Source organism: Cryptomeria japonica, chromosome 9, assembly GCF_030272615.1.
Source record: "Cryptomeria japonica chromosome 9, Sugi_1.0, whole genome shotgun sequence".
Lineage (NCBI taxonomy): Eukaryota > Viridiplantae > Streptophyta > Pinopsida > Cupressales > Cupressaceae > Cryptomeria > Cryptomeria japonica.
In genome coordinates, this window is record NC_081413.1 from 339,221,072 (window position 1) to 339,228,164 (window position 7,093).

General features: G+C 34.3%; 1 non-coding gene across 1 annotated transcript; it reads right to left on the reverse strand.

The window, feature by feature from the left end:
* Positions 1–6,648: 6,648 nt before the first annotated feature.
* LOC131029815 (small nucleolar RNA snoR74) lies at positions 6,649–6,780 on the reverse strand. The gene has a single exon (XR_009102835.1). It is a non-coding gene; the product is annotated as a small nucleolar RNA snoR74 (small nucleolar RNA).
* Between the last annotated feature and the right edge of the window lie 313 nt (positions 6,781–7,093).

The following is a 7,093-nucleotide window of genomic DNA, read 5'->3' on the forward strand; positions in this document are numbered from 1 at the left end:
TCCCTTATAATCCTACTAATAATCTTTGCTTCACCCATAGTGGCATGACCAAACAATAAAGTATCATCAGCAAAAAGACAATGAGAATGATTAACAACCATATGTGGAATACTAATTCCCTTCCAAAGACCTCTCTCCCTAGCATCCAAAATAGCTCTACTAAGAGCTTCAACTAAAATAATAAACAAGAAAGGAGACAAAGGGTCCCCTTGCCTAAGACCTCTGGAAGAAGCAAAAAAACCACACAGGGAACCATTCAAAATCATAGAAAACCTAGCAGTAGAAATACATGCATAGATCCATTTCACCCACTTCACCCCAAACCCAAATTTATTAAGAACAAAAGAGAGATTCTGCCAAATAACACTACCATAAGCCTTCATCATATCTAATTTAAGAATCATCGCAGCAATAAAAAGATGGGAGATAGAATGCAGAATATCATGAGCCACAATAGCACCTTCTGTCGCCTCCCTACTTGAGAAAAAATCACCCTTCTCACCAGAAACAATCTTAGGAATAAGCTTGGCAAGCCGCATGGAGGTTGATTTAGTGATAATTTTATATAAAGTATTACATAATGCAATTGCATGAAAATCAACAAAAGACTTAGGATTCTCTGTTTTTGGAATGATGGCAATAAGAGTTGTATTTAATTCCTTCAAAATGGATTTATTACACCTAGCCTCCTCTAAAACAAGAAGTTCTTCCCCAAGGAAAGACCAACACTTTTGAAAAAATAGAGCAATAAACCCATTAGGCCTAGGGGCCTTGTCAGGTGCCATGGAAAAGACACCCTCCTTAACTTCATGAGTAGAAAAAGGAGCCATAAGCATGTTATCATCCTCAACAGATATAAGATGAGGGATAGTTGAAGCAAAGCTATCATCTAAATCAGAAGGTTCTTTAGACAGCAAAGATTTGAAGAAACAAATAGCCTCAACGGCAATATCCTTTTCCTCTGAAAGGAAAACCCCATCAGGATCATGAATACAAGAGATCCTATTCCATTGTCATTTTAATTTAGTGGATGAATGAAAAAAAATTAGTGTTCCTATCTCCATCAACAAGCCATAAATCCCTAGATTTCAGTCGCCAATAGATTTCCTCCCGAGAAAGAACTTCCTCAACCTGAGAATTTAACAATTTGTGTTTATCAAAGGTAGCACAATCCATCCCAATTTTCATAACCACGGAATTTAAAACTTCAAGCTCTTCCTGAATTCTAGACTTCTCAGAGAAAATGTTTTTAAAATGCAAGACATTCCAGGACTTGATCTTTTCTTTAATAAAGGAGAGCTTTTTGACAAATCGGAACATTCTAGTACCGGAGATAAAAGTGGTCGAGGCCCACCATGATTCTAAGAGCATCAGAAAAGAAGGATCTCTAAACCACATAGGCTCAATTTTAAATGAATATTTCCCAGGAGCTCTATCATCCAAAATAGACAACATGATCGGAAAATGATCTAAACCAGAATTAAGCAATACCATAGCAACAACATCCATATCTGAGGAGACCCAATTATTAGAAATCAAAAACCGATCAAGCTTTTCAACAATCTGCGAAAAATCCTTCCTCATATTTGTCCAAGTAAAAGTACCATTCAAATTTTTACAATCCAACAAACCATTATTCTAAATGAAAGCAATGAAATCAACCATAATACACTTATTTAGTAGAATACCCCCAATTTTATCATCATCACAAGAAATGGCATTAATATCACCACCCAAAACCACAAACTATCCTCTTAGAGGCAATAGATAGAGAGTCCCAGAGGTTTCTTTTCCCCACTATAGATGTTGGACCATAAACAATAAATAACCAGAACTTCACATTAGAAACCATACTTTTACCAAAGCCAACATCCATAAAGGAGCAGAAATAACCAAGGATAATTCAGTAGAAGCATCATTCCAAAGCAAAGCCAAACCCCCAGAAGCCCCCGTACAGGGGGAAACACAAAATTTCCATACTTTCCAATTAGAAAACAAATATTCAGCACCTTGCATACTTAACTTAGTCTCTTGCAACATTAACACATTACACTTTATTGAGTCCAATTGTGACTTAATGAAGCATCTCTTGTTAGGGGCATTTAAGCCCCTAACATTCCAAGAAATGGCCTTCATTTCTCTTGAGGGGAGGCAATCTCTCCCCTCTTCTCAACTACATTATCAAAATCAACAATGCCTACCCCAAAAGAAGCTTGAAGACTATGTTTGGAAGAAACCGACCTTGTAAAAGGAGGGCTAATTTTTTTTTCCTTTTTACTGAACCAGAACCCAGAGTCAGAAGCGTAGACTGGATGCTAGCATCAATTTCTAACTGAGTATAAAATGCCTTCAGCTTCCTACCTTTCTTAGAAGGAGAAGGAGTAGGAGATGAAGGAGATAAAGGAATCTAAACCAATGGCTTATTAATTACAGGGTCAAATTCAACATTACTGACCACACACAAAGCATTCTCACAATCATGGGTTTTATCTGGAGAGAGAATATCAAAAGGATTGCAAGTTCGGGGGATAACTAAAGAAGAATTAAATTTGATCAAGTCCTGGTCAATCACATCTACCACCTTATTAGTAACATTAGTATTCAGAGTAATGTTATGTTCAGAAACCAACTTCTACACTTGGGAAATTAAACCCTCATCAGGAAGAAACAAAGTCGAGTCAAATCCATTAACCAAAGCGTGAGAATCCCTCAGAGGAGGACCAATAGAGTTCATAGCCAAACTCCCCTTATTAGGAGACCCTAAAGGAGAACCTAATCCCACCATCCCCTCAACATTTTGCACATCTACCGAAGGGAGAACTGCATCCCCAATAGGGATGATAGTCGGAATAGAAGCCCCTTGAGGATTAGACGATTTCGACAAACACCCAAGGTGAGAATTAATGGGTACTCGATTTTCTTGCCCAACATTAGAATCAAGGTTTTCCAAATTTAAATTAACAGACTTTGAGGGCCGAACCACCTTATCACCAAACGACAATCCCTTGAGGGAAGCAAATAAAGCAGAATCCAGAACCACAAAAGACTTAACAAACCACTCAGAGTCACGAACAATACTCTGTTGCCAAAGCCCATCAATAGATTTTAAATTGCAATTACAAGGAACCATAGAGGATGAAGAAAGTAACACACATATCTTAACCCTAAAAACCCCATCCTCAAAAATCGAATGCAAATGAATGAATTTTCCAAAGGAATCCCCAATTTTTTGCAAAATATCAGGGTTAGAAAATTCATATGGAATCCCAAGCAATGAGAACCAAGTAGGGATAGTTTTAACAATATCTTGAGAAGCAAAAAAAAAGGGTTTCCAATCTTCAAAAAAAAAAAAATTACGACCAAGCCAAAAGAATGGTTTTACCAGAGCCTGTTGTTTAGCTTCCACAGAATCAAAGATAACAATGAAAGAGCTCAAAGAAAGAACCTGAAATTAAAGCGTGCCATACCAAAGAGAATGAATGTTATGATGAAGCTTGGAGAGAAAAAAGTTATCACCCCAAACTTGAATTAACACAGCCAAAGAATGAATATCCCTAGCTTTTTTTTTATCAAATGGAGCTTCAACTGTAGAAATGCAAGGTATCAGCAAACAAACCTTATCTATCAAGGGCACCTTACCCAAGGGCTTATCCTTGTTTATAACGGCAGGAATTGTCATAGATGGTCATGAAGCCCCTATGGGATTCTCCACCTCCACTTTAGCAAAACCAGAATTGCTACTAGGTTTACTTCTAGACCCCCCCAATTCTTTGAGATTTTGCAGGAAAAACCTGAAAGGGCCTCGAATTATATCTCGCTACACACTTTTTCTGATGACGAAAAAAGCCCTTGAATTAATTAGACCTCAGCCACTCGGAATTCCTTCGGTGCCACTCATTCTTCTCTAAAGCGAGCACATCAACCCATTTCCCATTTTGAAACACCCACTGAGGAATGTGGTCCCTCTACAAACCAAAAGGATCCAGGGCAGGAAGAGGATCACCGAGGGCATCCTCACCCCAACTCAAATTTTGCCGCGAAACCCTAACTTGCAAAATTTTGCCCATTTCGCTCCTTCTGTCTCACTTTAGTTTTTTCTTCTTTGAAATATATTAGTTATGTTTTTTATCTACAATATTTGTATATACATTTTTCAATATTATCTATATTTTTATATTAAAATGAAAACAATTAATAGTAATTGTTATCATTGTCCCATGCCTCACTCTCTAGGCTTTATGCATTTTGCAAGGGAAATATGCTCTATGAAGGCAACATCTATCTAACATTTTGAATGTACTTTTATGAAAATAATTATCAATCAAAATTTTAGCTGATATGAGCATTGGTTGTTTAACTGGCATCTCAAATCCTATCTAAAATAGAGTTAAGTTGGCTATTAGTTAAAATTTTCAAAATCATATGCAACATCACAATCAAATTATTCTTTGATTCCTTTATTTTTACTCTTTGAAAAATGAGTACAAAAGAAACATCTAACATGGTTGTGCAAAAAGAGCTACCAATTTTAATGTAGTTTAAAAGATGTAAGAATTTTAAATCATTAATCAGAGTCTTTGGATGGGTTAAATTGTTTATAAGATTATTTTTTGTTAATTGAGTTTTTCAATATATTTTGAAAGTAAGCAATTCTATTCATTCTATATGTAATTTCCCTATGCATCGGAGTTCATTTTGGATTCATGAAGATTTGATCTATTGTTTTTAAGGTCACTTCAAAATCTTTTATTTCAACTCTTTTTGGAAAGAACCAGATTTGAATTCAGTAATATAACATGTTAATACTTTGTTCTTGCCCTTAAAGCTTTTGATATCAGTTTATTCTCCATGACATTCATATTGACCAATGGTGTCTTTTATGCATCAACCACAAAATGAAAGTTGGCCACATATTAATTGAAAATAAAACAAGTCCAAACTTCAAACACTCCAACAACGAAGTGGAAATTATGAACTTCCCAATAAATTTAAAGTTCAATCTTGGCAATCTAGAGTCTAGACAACCAAGTTTAATTGTATCAACATGGGCCTTCTTCTGATATTTATACCTTTGAGTTATAAAATAATATTTTTTAATATGAGTTTCACCATATAATTGGAAGTATGAAACTTCAAAAATTTGAAAGGAAATTGAAAATATTTTTGTATTTTCATTAAATGTAAATTTGAGAATTTGATATTGATAACATTTACAGAGATGTATGAAGTGTTAGGGTTTAGGCAAATCTGGAGCAAATACAAATTATATGCAGATATAAATAGAAAAGATGAAGAATAATTCATAACACAAATAACATAGAGATTTAATGTGGTTCACCCAAGATGGGCTATATCCATAGAACACAATCTTCCAATCTTTTCTTATTGTCTATTAAACTAGTACAACACCATTACAATGCCTTTTTACATTCCAATCGCTTATAACATGCAGTTTTTAGGAAAACATACAAAGTCATCTATTTTTAGGGTTTTTTCAATGTCAGTTTTTTTTCAACAAAAATGGTAAAAAACTTGCATGATCAGTTGCCACATATCAATATGAAGCTGTATTGTTCCTTAATATTTTTACACAAAAAATTCTTATCCATGAAATGGAACAACTAAAATTTGCAAGATATAAGATGTTCAAAGTAGACAAAGAAAAAGCAGCAAACCAGACCAACCTGGAATTTTTTGGTATGTACTGCTTGTAATGATGAAACTGGTACAATTCATAGCAAGAATATTGACAATAAATTGACATGAAATGTGGTACTTCTCATAAAATTTTGACCAATATAGATCATAACCTGCCTTCCTGCAATTTCATGGTATGTGTTTGTAATGATGAAATTGACACAATTCATAGCAAGAATATAGATAGTAAGTTGAAATGAAAAGTGGTACTTCTCATCAAATTTTGGTCAAAATAGATCATAACCTACATATTTGACCTTCTCCAAAGCATGTGTTATGTTAAACTAGTGGAGAGAGACAAAATAGTTAAAGTTTTATTTTGTAAATTATTTTATCAAAAAGATAATTACAAATACAAAATCTATCAAGTAAAATGAAGGGCATAAACACTTGAACAATCACTAGTTTACTTGCAACCAAAGTAGCCAAATTTTTTTAGCTAAGATCCACAAAGAGAAGATTCACAAAAAATAAAAGAAAACGCATTTTAAAAAAAAATCACTGTTGGATTATTCCATACAAAGTCCCAAGCATTTTATTGAAGAATAACGTATAATTTAAAATACCCTCAAATCTATAAAACTGCTATAGTTTATATAAACTAAAAAAATATATGATGATTAGTTAATCTAATTCTCAACTTGAAAAGCTAGACAAATTATTTTATAATAAGTCGTCCCCCAAAAAAATCACTAAAAACCGTGGCAAGTGACTTACCCCAAGATTATGCACAAATTGTGGTATGATGTCAACAACTTTTTTCCAGAAAAAATTAGCATAGTTTGCAGGAATAAAAACAAATGCATGTCAAGCACAATATTTTCTCCCAAAGCAGTTACTTGTAGTATATTAATTGCCATATTGATTTCAATCAAGTAGTAATTGACACTACTTTTCAATGGTTGTGGTAACAAAACCAGACCTTAAACTTACTTAAATGCATGATGTTAATGATGTTGCATAGTAGATTGAATCTATTGTCAAGGAAATAGCCTCCAATGATTCACCCATTAAACAGTGCAAGCAATTTCCCTGAAGTTGTCAAAAGACCAGCTCATTATCTTCACTGTTCTCTTCTTTTTTTTAGGTACATTGAAATAAGAAAATAAAAAGCGAAGATAAATATGCTCAATGAACTAAAAATCAAGTCTTATTCAATCATAAAGGAAAAAAAATCAAGTTTGACTTCAGAGTTTGGGATTACGTCAATACTTGGATGAACCTTACATTAAGCCTATCAAATGGCCTCAGATTTGCATGTGCCAAAATGGTAATGATTGGGGTCTTGGAGAGGATTGAGCAAGAAATAGTGGAGATTGGGGCGCTAGGCATAGGTGAGTTATTTAGCTTAGCTCAGGGAAAATAGAGGGGCAACTCAAGGCCAAGTTTTATTGGG